Raw genomic sequence first — 14,742 nt, 5'->3', positions numbered from 1 at the left:
GGCACTGATCTGTATCACTTTTTTGTCTCTTTAGCTAATTCTAGATGTGAATTTAACCACCAAAAAGTGTCGGATTGGCGCTTAATCCGATACCGGATTGGAACATCCATATTATTTGTCCATTCACACGATATATGACTTTATTTGGTTTTCATTTAAAAACCCACATTTTTAAGGTGTGAAAGGTATTGTTTTGCTTTGAACCACCATTTCGGGCAGGGGTGTCAGACTCATCATAGATCAGGGGCCTCATGGAGAAAAATGTACTCCTAAGTGGGCCAGACTGGTAAAATCCACAATAATTAAAAAAAATTAAGTCACCTTCAGATTGTTTTCTTTGTTTAAAAATAGAACAAGCACACTATGAAAATGTACAAATCATGATGTTGTTTTTTTTACACTTACTTGTTGCAGTTAATAGTATTCTTTCTTTATTTGTTGTTATTTATATTTTCTGAATAAAAAATGTAATAGTGTTCATCAGTCAACTCATCAGTGTTAATTTTCAATCTAAAAAGATAAAAAAATTATATCAAAATCAAATTACAGTTTATTATTTGTGTAGTTTGATCATTTTCCTCGACTGATTACAATTACCAGGAATTGATTAACTTGGACCCCGACTTAAACAAGTTGAAAAACTTATTGGGGTGTTACCATTTAGTGGTCAATTGTACGGAATATGTACTGTACTGTGCAATCTACTAATACAAGTTTCAATCAATCAATCAATCAATGATGTACTGACATCATGTGGTTTATTGTGTACATATGTAGCATCATCTACAAAGACAGAAATAATTGCTATTGCCACATCCACTGGACACATTTAGAACAGCAGTTTCTTTCATTCAAAAATTTCAGGTTGAGTTTTATACTGAGCAAACTTATACTGCGTGCCAGATAAAACATGTTTACAGGCCTAATCCGGCCCTCGGGCCGTACATTTAATGCCCCTGATGTAAGGGAAATCCTGCACCTAGGGTTGTAATCCCAGGCCATTTAATCGCAACTGGACTTTTTGGTTTGTCTTAGACATTTCACTTCTCATCCGAGCAGGCTTAGAGTTTTTAGTGTTGTCATTCATTTTCATAACTCTTCAAATAGAATAGAATATAATAGAAAGTACTTTATTGATCCCTGGGGGAAATTCAGCACCACTGTTAGCTCACAACAAACAATAATAATAATAAATAAATGGGCTGTACTTGTATAGCGCTTTTCTACCTTCAAGGTACTCAAAGCGCTTTGACACTACTTCCACATTCACACACACATTCACACACTGATGGAGGGAGCTGCCATGCAAGGCGCTAACCAGCACCCATCAGGAGCAAGGGTGAAGTGTCTTGCTCAGGACACAACGGACGTGATGAGGTTGGTACTAGGTGGGATTTGAACTAGGGACGCTCGGGTTGCGCACGGCCACTCTTCCACTGCGCCACGCCGTCCCTAATATATATCATATATTATATTTATAATATATGATATATGAATTATATACAAACCCTGTTTCCATATGAGTTGGGAAATTGTGTTAGATGTAAATATAAACAGAATACAATGATTTGCAAATCCTTTTCAAGCCATATTCAGTTGAATATGCTACAAAGAACATATTTGATGTTCAAACTGATAAACATTTTTTTTTGCAAATAATTATTAACTTTTTAGAATTTGATGCCAGCAACACGTGACAAAGAAGTTGGGAAAGGTGGCAATAAATACTGATAAAGTTGAGGAGTGCTCATCAAACACTTATTTGGAACATTCCACAGGTGTGCAGGCTAATTGGGAACAGGTGGGTGCCATGATTGGCTATAAAAACAGCTTCCATGAAATGCTAAGTAATTCACAAACAAGGATGGGGCGAGGGTCACCACTTTGTAAGCAAATTGTCGAACAGTTTTAAAACAACATTTCTCAACGAGCTATTGCAAGGAATTTAGGGATTTTACCATCTACGGTCCGTAAAATCATCAAAAGGTTCAGAGAATCTGGAGAAATCACTGCACCTAAGAGATGATATTACAGACCGTTGATCCCTCAGACGGTACTGCATCAAAAACAGACATCAGTGTGTAAAGGATATCACCACATGGGCTCAGGAACACTTCAGAAAACCACTGTCAGTAACTACAGTTGGTCGCTACATCTGTAAGTGCAAGTTAAAACTCTGCTATGCAAAGCAAAACCCATTTATCAACAACACTAAGGAACGCCGCTGGCTTCGCTGGGCCCGAGCTCATCTAAGATGGACAGATGCGAAGTGGAAAACTGTTCTGTGGTCTGACGAGTCCATATTTCAAATAACCACGCAAAATTGAAATGCCAGCATCTGTGATGGTATTGGGGTGCATTAGTGGCCAAGACATGGGTAACTTACACATTTGTGAAGGCACCATTAATGCTGAACGGTCCATACAGGTTTTGGAGCAACATATGTTGTCATCCAAGCAACGTTATCATGGACACCCCTGCTTATTTCAGCAAGACAATGCTAAGCCACGTGTTACAACAGCGTGGTTTCGCAGTAAAAGAGTGCGGGTACTTTCCTGGCCCGCCTGCAGTCCAGACCTGTCTCCCATGGAAAATGTGTGGCGCATTATGAAGCGTAAAATAGGACAGTGGAGACCCCGGACTGTTGAAGGACTGAAGCTCTACATAACACAAGAATGTGAAATAATTCCACTTTCAAAGCTTCAACAATTAGTTTCCTCAGTTCCCAAACGTTTATTGAGTGTTGTTAAAAGATAAGGTGATGTAACACAGTGGTGAACATGCCCTTTCCCAACTACTTTGGCACGTGTTGAAGCCATGAAGTTTTAAGTTAATTATTATATGCAAAAAAAAAAAAGTTTATGAGTTTGAACATCAAAAATCTTGTCTTTGTAGCATATTCAACTGAATATGGGTTGAAAAGAATTTGCAAATCATTGTATTCTGTTTATATTTACATCTAACACAATTTCCCAACTCATATGGAAACGGGGTTTGTAAATATATTCTACATTTAAGTGCAGTCAAAGAACGTATGCATTATACAGTCTGATGGCTGTCGGTATGAAGGACCTCCCGTGGGACTGATTTATCCTATTTATGCTGCATAATGTGTGATAATTCAACATTGCGATTTTATTTCAGATTTTAGGAAATATTTTTTTAGCTCAGTGTCTTAAGTCTCTTTAGCTAATTATAGATGGGAATTTGTCGATCATTAATGATGTTTTTATTATGTATTGTCCATCCAATTGGGAATGCACTACATCAACCGTCACTAAGCAGCTGTCAGCCATATGTGTTTACAGTTGTGTGGGTCTGCATGGCTTCTTTCTTGCACACACGTTAGTTTGTAATATCAGTGCAAGGTTGGGAATGTTTTTTTTTTGAGGAGGTGTGAATGTGCACGCATAATCTGGTGCGGATCAAACAAGAAAAAAATCTGGTTCAATTGCAAATTAGGCTGGGAAATCTTAAAGTGTAGCTCATGATACGATACAACATTGAGTTGATCATTGAATTATTGGGCATTTACCAACCAATATTGACAACGTTTAATCAATGTTTGTTTCTGACGTTGAGTTGATTATTTAATTTTTTGTTAATTTACCAACCAATATTCTACAACACAAATACAACATTCAAACACATGCTCTTTTACAACTTTTATTCAATGTCAGGTTGAGACGTTGATTTGGCCATTGAAATGTTTTAATTTCCCCACCAATAAGGTGGATCCAACGTTGGACAACATTGACTCAGTTTACAAATACAGCTCATTTGCAATGTTGTTTAGAAGTCACTTTTAAAGGACATTTATGTATGATTAGCATTGTAAAAATGTCATGTGCGTGCTTGGATAACAGAGGCCAGCTGGGCCGTGTGTACGCTGGTAAAACTTTACTCCCCCGACTACTTCAAGTAGCCCGGGAAACTGTGTTAGATGTAAATATAAACAGAATACAATGATTTGCAAATCATTTTCAACCCATATTCAGTCGAATATGCTACAAAGACAACATATTTGATGTTCAAACTGATAGTTTTTTTTTGCAAATAATCATTAACTTTAGAATTTGATGCCTGCAACACGTGACAAAGAAGTTGGGAAAGGTGGCAATAAATACTGATCAAGTTGAGGAATGCTCATCAAACACTTATTTGGAACATCCCACAGGTGTGCAGGCTAATTGGGAACAGGTGGGTGCCATGATTGGCTATAAAAACAGCTTCCCAAAAAAATGCTCAGTCTTTCACAAGAAAGGATGGGGCGAGGTACACCCCTTTGTCCACAACTGCGTGAGCAAATAGTCAAACAGTTTAAGAACAACCTTTCTCAAAGTGCAATTGCAAGAAATTTAGGGATTTCAACATCTACGCTCCATAATATCATCAAAAGGTTCAGAGAATCTGGAGAAATCACTCCACGTAAGCGGCATGGCCGGAAACCAACATTGAATGACCGTGACCTTCCATCCCTCAGACGGCACTGTATCAAAAACCGACATCAATCTCGAAAGGATATCACCACATGGGCTCAGGAACAATTCAGAAAACTGCTGTCACTAAATACAGTTCGTTGCTGCATCTGTAAGTGCAAGTTAAAGCTCTACTATGCAAAGCGAAAGCCATTTATCAACAACATCCGGAAAGGCCGCCGGCTTCTCTGGGCCCGAGATCATCTAAGATGGACTGATGCAAAGTGGAAAAGTGTTCTGTGGTCAGACGAGTCCACATTTAAAATTGTTTTTGAAAATATTTGACATCGTGTCATCCGGACCAAAGGGGAAGCGAAAGTCGCTCTTGTTGGCTGGGCACTGCTATCGTCAAACTGGGGAAATCATTCAGGCACTACTGTTGTGGAAACTCGGCGGCCCAGTCCGCTACAGAGGCTTCACCTTTCCAGATGTACCATTTAAGGGATGCGGGGTTCAAGAAACAAGACTTCCCTGTTGCCATGGCGAACCACAAAGTGTGGCGACGTGCAATCGAGTGCGGCCCCAGCCCCCAGGGTCGCCCTATGATGATGAGACAATTTCCGACACAGTTAATGTGTTTCTTCAGACTGGCTGCAACATTTTGCTCGGACCAGGCTAGTGAGCACTACTTGCCGTGAATACTCTTTGTGTCCCGTGGCGTTTAATATTTGTACCCTGCTGTACAAAACGAACAGGTAGAGCAGCTTCATTCCAGTGTGGTGTGCCATGACAGAGAAATGTAGACAAAGTGCAGGGATTGTAGCAATGTAGTGTTTCATTGAAATTTCCCTGGAAACTACAGTACGAAAGCGGCCACGACGACAGAAGCTCTGATGACTGCGAACATTCCGTGTGAAGTCTGTTCCGCCCACAGTACGCTGGAGTCTTTAAACATTAAAAAAAAATACCCATATAGTCACCTTTACACTCTTTTTACTCAATATATATAGCCTAGAGTTTGTTCTACTGTAGATTACCAGAAGATCCTACTACTAAAACACAGCCACGGCATGGAAATACTTGATCAGATCCTGAATAATTCCTTTAAGTTAGATCTGGGCATGCATGTGCTAATCCAAGGGCCTAAGTAGTTCTGTAAAAACTTGGTCTCAGCTACAATCATTAGGTGTGATGTTAGCATTCTGTGTTAGCATTGCGTGTCTGCGTTGTCATTCCATTTCGCTCAAGCTAAAGCTGTTTTATTAAAGTCGGGTTCACCTCTACGTAAAATGGCCCAGACTTCTGATAGCTGATATCAGTCTTGATAGTCACAATGGTGCTCCGAGTGACACCAAGTCTGGTGTGGATCGCGTCTTGTCCTTTGATATCGCATGTGTCACAGTCTCACCAATGTGCAGATGTGGTATTAATAAGACAGAAGTTGAAGATGAAGTCCATGACCAGGTTTCCACCAGATTGCCAACATACCTGTGGAGTTGGGGGCGTGATCAAAGTCTTTCTTTGGCGACATCATTTTTTGCCTGATTTCGTGTTGCCTGCGATGAGGTGGCGCCTTGTCCAGGGTGTAAACCGTCTTCCGCCCGATTGTAGCTGAGAAAAGCACCAGCGCCCCCCGCGATCCTAAAGGGAATAAGGTGTAGAAAATGAATGGATGGATCGACTTTGTGTTGCCTTGTGAGATTGACAGGCGGATCGGTGCGGCGTCGATACAATCCACTTTATTTATACAGCACATTTAAACAAGAAGAACGTTTCCAAAGTGCTGCACAGCCATGTTGAAAACAATATTAAAAACAATATTATGCTCCACCAATGACTGAATAAAAACAAAAAATAAATAAATATATAACCAATATAAAAACAATATCAATCAATCAATCAATGTTTACTTATATAGCCCTAAATCACTAGTGTCTCAATAAAATAAATATGATTAAAAACAGTTTTAAAGGGTAAAAGCAATTAAAACAGTAAAATAGAAATCAATGTGTATAAAAAACACAGAGGACCACACAACTCACATAGTTTTAAAAGCCAAAGAATAAAAGTGGGTCTTAAGACGAGACTTAAAAGAGTCCACTGTGGAAGCAGTTTGAACATGGAGGGGCAGAGTGTTCCAGAGCTTGGGGCCGACCACAGAGAAGGTCCTGTCCACAAGCTGGAACTGGCTTTCGGACCTCAGAGCGCACGCAGGAGTGTACATTTGGATGAGGTCTGAGATATTCTGAGGTGCCAGTCCATGTAAAGATTTAAAAACAAACAGCAATGTTTTAAAATCAATTGTAAAATGAACAGGGAGCCAGTGCAAACTCTGAAGAATTGGGTTTATATGCTGGCGTTTCCTGGCCCCTGTTAAAAGTCCTGCTGCCGCGTTCTGGACTAACTGCAACCGGGAGAGAGCTTTGAGGCTAATGCCAGCATAAAGTGCTCTGCAGTAGTCCAGGCCACTTCAAATAAAAGCATGCACCACTTCTTCAAAAAGGTTAAAAGATAAAAACGGTTTTACCTTTACTAAAAGACGAAGATGATAAAAACACGATTTTAAAACGCCATTGACTTGTTTGTCAAGTTTAAAATGGCTGTCTATAGTGACGCCAAGGCTGGTGACTTTGGGACGCACATCATTTTGCAATAGTCCCAAGTCAGTGAGGGCCCCACCAAAAACTGAAATTTCCCTTTTTCCCTCATTCATTATTAAAAAATTCTGGGCTAACCAAGCGTTGACGTGGCATAGACAGTTGAGAAGGGTGTCAGGGGGCCGTGGCCTTTTGAAATTGGCATATATATATTTGGCAGTCATCTGCATAAAAGCGATAGAACAATCCATGTTTCTTAAAAATCTCTCCAAGAGGGAGAATGTATAAGGAAAACAGGATGGGGCCTAAAATAGATCCCTGGGGGACACCACAGTAAAGCGGGGCAGAAGAAGAGGTGGTGTCCCCCAGCCTGACAGAGAAGGACCTCTCAGACAGGTAAGATCTGAACCACTGTAATGCAGTCCCCCTGACACCCACACAGTCTCTCAGGCGCTCTAAAAGAATTGTGTGGTGGACTGTGTCAAAGGCAGCTGGAAGATCTAAAAGCACTAAAACGGCAGAGCTGCCAGAATCAGACATTAAAAGTAAGTCATTAAAACCTTTAAAAGTGCAGATTCAGTACTGTGCAAAGCTTTATATCCACACTGAAATGGATCTAAAGTGCTATTTTCATCTAAAAAAGGCTGCAGTTGTGCCAAAACACATTTCTCCCAAAAATCTTGACACAAAAGGTAATTTGGAAATGGGACGATAATTTGACAAACTTGTCGGATCAAGACCTGTTTTTTTAATCAACAGCCCTAATATATATATATATATATATATATATATATATATATATATATATATATATATATTAGGGCTGTTGATTAAATATATATATATATATATATATACACACACACACATAGACGGGAGAGGTTTTGGTTGACTATTAAATCCCTTTGTAAACAAAGATGGTAGACCCAGGGCTAATTAGTGCATGCTTCCTATATTGGTTTTCTAATGCAGTCGGTGTCCCTTGAGTTGCTGGCAGCTTTATTGTTTCATGTCCCCACTATCACTTCAAGCTGGCTCCTCACCTGTGGGCTCATTATGGAAATTGAAGATTTCATTTAGCACAAGAGGTCACACTACTATCGGAGAGATGATAATGCACACTTTTTCCAAATAGTTATATTGGTTTTAGGTAAAACCACAGACATAGAATATGCAACTCTTTGTGCAATTTTTGAAAATACCAAAACGATTTTCAGGCGTGCATCTTCTACACATATCTCAATGCAAAGAAGTCCTTCCATTACGTCCACTCTAGGGAGAAGGGCACCACGTAGACAACATGATGTTGGATTTCAGCACCACGACTTGACAACTGAAGTGCTGTGCTTGTATGGCCAGATGCTGCATTTGTATTATTTCAACTGCTCACACGTCTTTGTATTCCACCTCGCCAGCATACAGAGTGGTCCTTATGTCGTTACCACAGCAACCCATGTGGATAGTTCGGAGGAGAGCGCTGATGTGTGGATGCCACAAATCTGCTGTGATCACTTGACGTTGTGGACACTGATGCTTTAAGATCCCATTTGATCAACAAGTCACATTAGCCTACTGTTGAAAAATGACATGGGGGCCTTCCACTGAATTGGTGCCATTAGTTTGTTGTAACTCTCAAAAATAAACTTAAATATAAGCATATTTTTTCAACTCTAAATCTGACAATACAAAACCAGGGAAGTTGGCACGTTGTGTAAATGGTAAATACAAACAGAATACAATGATTTGCAAGTCCAATATTCAATTGAATAGACTGCAAAAACAAGATACTTAACGTTCAAAATTTATTTTTTGCAAATATTAGCTCATTTGGAATTTGATGCCTACAGCATGTTTCAAAAAAGCTGGCAGAAGTGGCAAAAAAAGACTGGGAAAGTTGAGGAATGCTCATCAAACACTTATGTGGAATATCCCACAGGTGAACAGGCTCATTGGGAACAGGTGTGTGCCATGCTTGGGTATAAAAGCAACTTCCATGAAATGCTCAGTCATTCACAAACAAGGATGGGGTGAGGGTCACCACTTTTTGAACAAATGCGTGAACAAATTGTCGAGCAGTTTCAGAACAACATTGCTATTGCAAGGAATTTAGGGATTTCACCATCTACGGTCTGTAATATCATCAAAAGGTTCAGAGAATCTGGAGAAATCACTGCACGTAAGTGGCAAGGCCGAAAACCAACATAGAATGCCTGTGACTTTTGATACCGCAGGCAGTTCTGCATCAAAAACCGACATTAGTGTGTCAAGGATATCACCACATGGGCTCTGGAACACTTTAGAAAACCAACTGTTGGTAACTAAAGTTCCTCGCTACATCTGTAAGTACAAGTTAAAACTCTACTTTGCAACGTGAAAGCCATTTATCAACACCCAGAAACGCCGCCGGCTTTGCTGGGCCTGAGCTCATCTAAGATGGACTGATGCAAAGTGGAAAAGTGTTCTGTGCTCTGAGGAGTCCACATTTCAAATTTTTGGGGGAAACTGTGGACGTCATGTCGTCCGGAACAAAGAGAAAAAGATCCATCCGGATTGTTCTAAACGCAAAGTTGAAAAGCCAGCCATAAATGTCAAATAAAAATGAGCTGCATAATAGGAAATCAAATAGTGTTCGTCCTTCACTATTGTGGTTTGTTACTGCGGACATTAATTCCTTTTGTTGGTTGAGTAGTTTTGTCATACCGTGTTGATCTGGAAATGTTTGCCTCGGCATTTTGATGGTGTGGGCGTGTGGCACCGAATAGAGATGTTGACATGCAGAGTAAGCACTCTTCATTCTTTAGCAAGTGACTTTTCAAATGATGCTACATATTAGCAGTAATGCTACTTTTTGTAGCAACACTTTTGCCCCACACTTGACAAATTATGATTGTCTGTTCGACATATTCCTACTTGAAGCCAAACCACTGCAGACTATGGACCCCCTGTTGTTTTTCTAGGAAATAACTATTCCTTCATTTGTTACCAGATTCAAACCTTCTTTCTCTCATATTACCACTCACACGGCTCCGCTAGCATCACAGCTAACGTTACCCATGCTGCTACTATAGGCGTGTACCTATGTGACGTGTGAGGTTACAGTATGTGATGTGAGGTGACAGTGTGTGAGGTGACAGTATGTGACGTGTGAGGTGACAGTATGTGACGTGTGAGGTGACAGTATGTGACTTATGAGGTGACAGTATGTGACGTGTGAGGTGATAGTATGTGACTTATGAGGTGACAGTATGTGACGTGTGAGGTGACAGTATGTGACGTGTGAGGTGACAGTATGTGACGTGTGAGGTGACAGTATGTGACTTATGAGGTGACAGTATGTGACGTATGAGGTGACAGTATGTGACGTGTGAGGTGACAGTATGTGACGTGGGAGGTGACAGTATGTGACGTGGGAGGTGACCGTATGTGACGTTTGAGGTGACAGTATGTGACGTGTGAGGTGAGAGTATGTGACTTATGAGGTGACAGTATGTGACGTATGAGGTGACCGTATGTGAGCTATGAGGTGACCATGTGTGAGGTGACAGTATGTGACGTGTGAGGTGACAGTATGTGACGTGTGAGGTGACAGTATGTGAGGTGTGAGGTGACAGTATGTGACGTGTGAGGTGACAGTATGTGACGTGTGAGGTGACAGACAGTATGTGAGGTGTGAGGTGACAGTATGTGAGGTGTGAGGTGACAGTATGTGAGGTGTGAGGTGACAGTATGTGACGTGTGAAGTGACAGTATGTGAGGTGTGAGGTGACAGTATGTGACGTGTGAGGTGACAGTATGTGACGTGTGATGTGACAGTGACGTGTGAGGTGACGTATGAGGTGACAGTATGTGACGTGTGAGGTGACAGTATGTGAGGTGTGAGGTGACAGTATGTGAGGTGTGAGGTGACAGTATGTGAGGTGTGAGGTGACAGTATGTGATGTATGAGGTGACAGAATGTGACGTGTGAGGTGACAGTATGTGACGTGTGAGGTGACAGTATGTGACGTGTGAGGTGACAGTATGTGACGTGTGAGGTGACAGTATGTGAGGTATGAGGTGACAGTATGTGAGGTATGAGGTGACAGTATGTGAGGTATGAGGTGACAGTATGTGACGTGTGAGGTGACAGTATGTGAGGTATGAGGTGACAGTATGTGACGTGTGAGGTGACAGTATGTGACGTGTGAGGTGACAGTATGTGACGTGTGAGGTGACAGTATGTGACGTGTGAGGTGACAGTATGTGACGTGTGAGGTGACAGTATGTGAGGTGTGAGGTGACAGTATGTGACGTGTGAGGTGACAGTATGTGAGGTATGAGGTGACAGTATGTGAGGTATGAGGTGACAGTATATGAGGTATGAGGTGACAGTATGTGACGTGTGAGGTGACAGTATGTGAGGTGTGAGGTGACAGTATGTGACGTATGAGGTGACAGTATGTGACGTGTGAGGTGACAGTATGTGACGTGTGAGGTGACAGTATGTGACGTGTGAGGTGACAGTATGTGAGGTATGAGGTGACAGTATGTGACGTGTGAGGTGACAGTATGTGACGTGTGAGGTGACAGTATGTGAGGTATGAGGTGACAGTATGTGAGGTATGAGGTGACAGTATGTGAAGTATGAGGTGACAGTATGTGAGGTGTGAGGTGACAGTATTTGATGTATGAGGTGACAGTATGTGACGTGTGAGGTGACAGTATGTGACATGTGAGGTGACAGTATGTGACGTGTGAGGTGACGTATGAGGTGACAGTATGTGACGTGTTAGGTGACAGTATGTGAGGTGTGAGGTGACAGTATGTGAGGTGTGAGGTGACAGTATGTGACGTGTGAGGTGACAGTATGTGACGTGTGAGGTGACAGTATGTGACGTGTGAGGTGACAGTATGTGAGGTATGAGGTGACAGTATGTGACGTATGAGGTGACAGTATGTGACGTGTGAGGTGTCAGTATGTGAGGTATGAGGTGACAGTATGTGAAGTATGAGGTGACAGTATGTGACGTGTGAGGTGACAGTATGTGACGTATGAGGTGACAGTATGTGACGTGTGAGGTGACAGTATGTGACGTGTGAGGTGACAGTATGTGAGGTATGAGGTGACAGTATGTGACGTGTGAGGTGACAGTATGTGACGTGTGAGGTGACAGTATATGAGGTGACAGTATATGACGTATGAGGTGACAGTATGTGACGTGTGAGGTGACAGTATGTGACGTGTGAGGTGACAGTATGTGAGGTATGAGGTGACAGTATGTGACGTGTGAGGTGACAGTATGTGACGTGTGAGGTGACAGTATGTGACGTGTGAGGTGACAGTATGTGAGGTATGAGGTGACAGTATGTGAGGTATGAGGTGACAGTATATGACGTATGAGGTGACAGTATGTGACGTGTGAGGTGACAGTATGTGAGGTGTGAGGTGACAGTATGTGACGTATGAGGTGACAGTATGTGACGTATGAGGTGACATTATGTGACGTGTGAGGTGACAGTATGTGACGTGTGAGGTGACAGTATGTGACGTGTGAGGTGACAGTATGTGAGGTATGAGGTGACAGTATGTGACGTGTGAGGTGACAGTATGTGACGTGTGAGGTGACAGTATATGAGGTGACAGTATATGACGTATGAGGTGACAGTATGTGACGTGTGAGGTGACAGTATGTGACGTGTGAGGTGACAGTATGTGAGGTATGAGGTGACAGTATGTGACGTGTGAGGTGACAGTATGTGACGTGTGAGGTGACAGTATGTGACATGTGAGGTGACAGTATGTGAGGTATGAGGTGACAGTATGTGACGTGTGAGGTGACAGTATGTGAGGTATGAGGTGACAGTATGTGAAGTATGAGGTGACAGTATGTGAGGTGTGAGGTGACAGTATGTGATGTGTGAGGTGACAGTATGTGAGGTATGAGGTGACGTGATGTGTGAGGTGACAGTATGTGAGGTATGAGGTGACAGTATGTGACGTATGAGGTGACAGTATGTGACGTGTGAGGTGACAGTATGTGAAGTGTGAGGTGACAGTATGTGAGGTATGAGGTGACAGTATGTGAGGTATGAGGTGACAGTATGTGAAGTATGAGGTGACAGTATGTGAGGTGTGAGGTGACAGTATGTGAGGTATGAGGTGACAGTATGTGAGGTATGTAAGAAGGTGTGCTTGCTGTCTGTGAGAAGGAGAGACAAGAAGGAGTGGGAGGAGCCTGTAGTGTAATGCCTGCAGCTAAAAGCAACTGCGTGAGAACGTATACTCCAATATTACGATATTGTCATTTTCTATATTGCACCGAGACAAATTCGCAATATATCGAGTATATCGATATATCCCCCATCCCTACTGTACTGTCCAATCTACTAATAAAAGTCCGAATCAATCAATCAATCAAACCCTTGTTGAAAGCTAGTAAGGCCAATCTAGCATTTGAAATATTTCCCCGTAGCTTTAACAACTCTTACTTTTGGTACTGGTAGTAGAAACCTCACCCCACTGAGGACTATTTGTTGTTTAACAGGGACTAACCTGCCTGACTGCAGCCTATGTCTCCGCCTGCTACCACCTGCGGCATAATGATGGGCAGCAGCAGGGTCCCCACTGATTAATTCATGGAGGGAAACACAGTAAATAGTGAGCTCATGGACACACTTGCACGCCCCTAAGGTCAAGTATGATATGAGTTACACGGTCCTGTCTTGACATTACGAGGTTCTGTCATGGAGCTCGTAACTCAAAATACTCGCTTCTCAAATCAAGCTTTTGAAATGAATAAAAATTCAATTAATATGTTCTGGGCCCTCAAAACAGCACTATTTTAACATGTATGCCTTTTAAAAGTTAGATCCTTTTGCATAACATCTATCCATTTTCTACCGCTTATTCCTTTTTGGGATCACGGGGGGCGCTGGCGCCTACCTCAGCTACAATCGGGCGGAAGGCGGGTACATAACATTGTGAAACAAAACGGCAGGTAATATGTCTTACCTTATATACACACACACACCATAATAGTACTCGTATGTTTCCTGCACTGACAATCTATCAAGCAATGTGGTTTCATAGCTTACCAATCTGTATATATAATGTTTGTTGACTTGAGTCATATTGCCATCATAGTGCAGTCTACATGTATCTCTTATGTTTGGCTGCCATCTACTGGTCACGCTTATTACGCCATGTACCAAATAAAATTGCTTCAAGGTCGGTAAGCAAAACCAGAATTAGTCCATACATTAGGTGTACTTGGGTTTTAAGGCGTCCTGTCAAGTTTTGAGGAAAAAGTGCGCCTTATAGTCCAGAAAATTCAGTATATTTTCAACTAGGTTCGACTTCTGGTGTAATTTTAGCCTTCAAGCGTGGTGAAAGACCACAGACCAAGAGGTAAGTTTTTAACTGGTGACTTCAATTTTGAAAACAGACATACATGACATGATAAACAATAAGATGACATGGTCCAATCCCTGTTTTTTTAGTTTAAAAGGATTAATTTAGGTTTAGATTTTGATTTGGTTTGAGTCAAATAGTTTTTCACCTTAGTTTGAATGAACTAGGTCTAATTAAATGTAAGATTAATTCTGTTCTTTTTGCAATCAAGTTGGTTTGGTTTGGTTTGAGTCAAATAGTTTTTCACTATAGTTTGAATGAACTGGGTCTAATTAAATGTAAGATTAATTCTGTTCTTTTTGCAATCAAGTTTCCCTTTAATGTACAACCATTGAAC

At 41.5% G+C, this 14,742-nt stretch overlaps 1 protein-coding gene across 1 annotated transcript in view; it reads left to right on the top strand.

The window, feature by feature from the left end:
* Positions 1-14,742, top strand: part of LOC133536527 (ras-related protein Rab-27B-like) — a 115,426-nt gene that overhangs the window by 15,203 nt on the left and 85,481 nt on the right. The window lies entirely within an intron of this gene.

Source organism: Nerophis ophidion, linkage group LG17 (genome assembly GCF_033978795.1).
Source record: "Nerophis ophidion isolate RoL-2023_Sa linkage group LG17, RoL_Noph_v1.0, whole genome shotgun sequence".
Taxonomy (NCBI): Eukaryota; Metazoa; Chordata; class Actinopteri; order Syngnathiformes; family Syngnathidae; genus Nerophis; species Nerophis ophidion.
The sequence above is the reverse complement of the archived record's forward strand: the minus strand, read 5'-3'. Positions and strand labels throughout refer to the sequence as shown.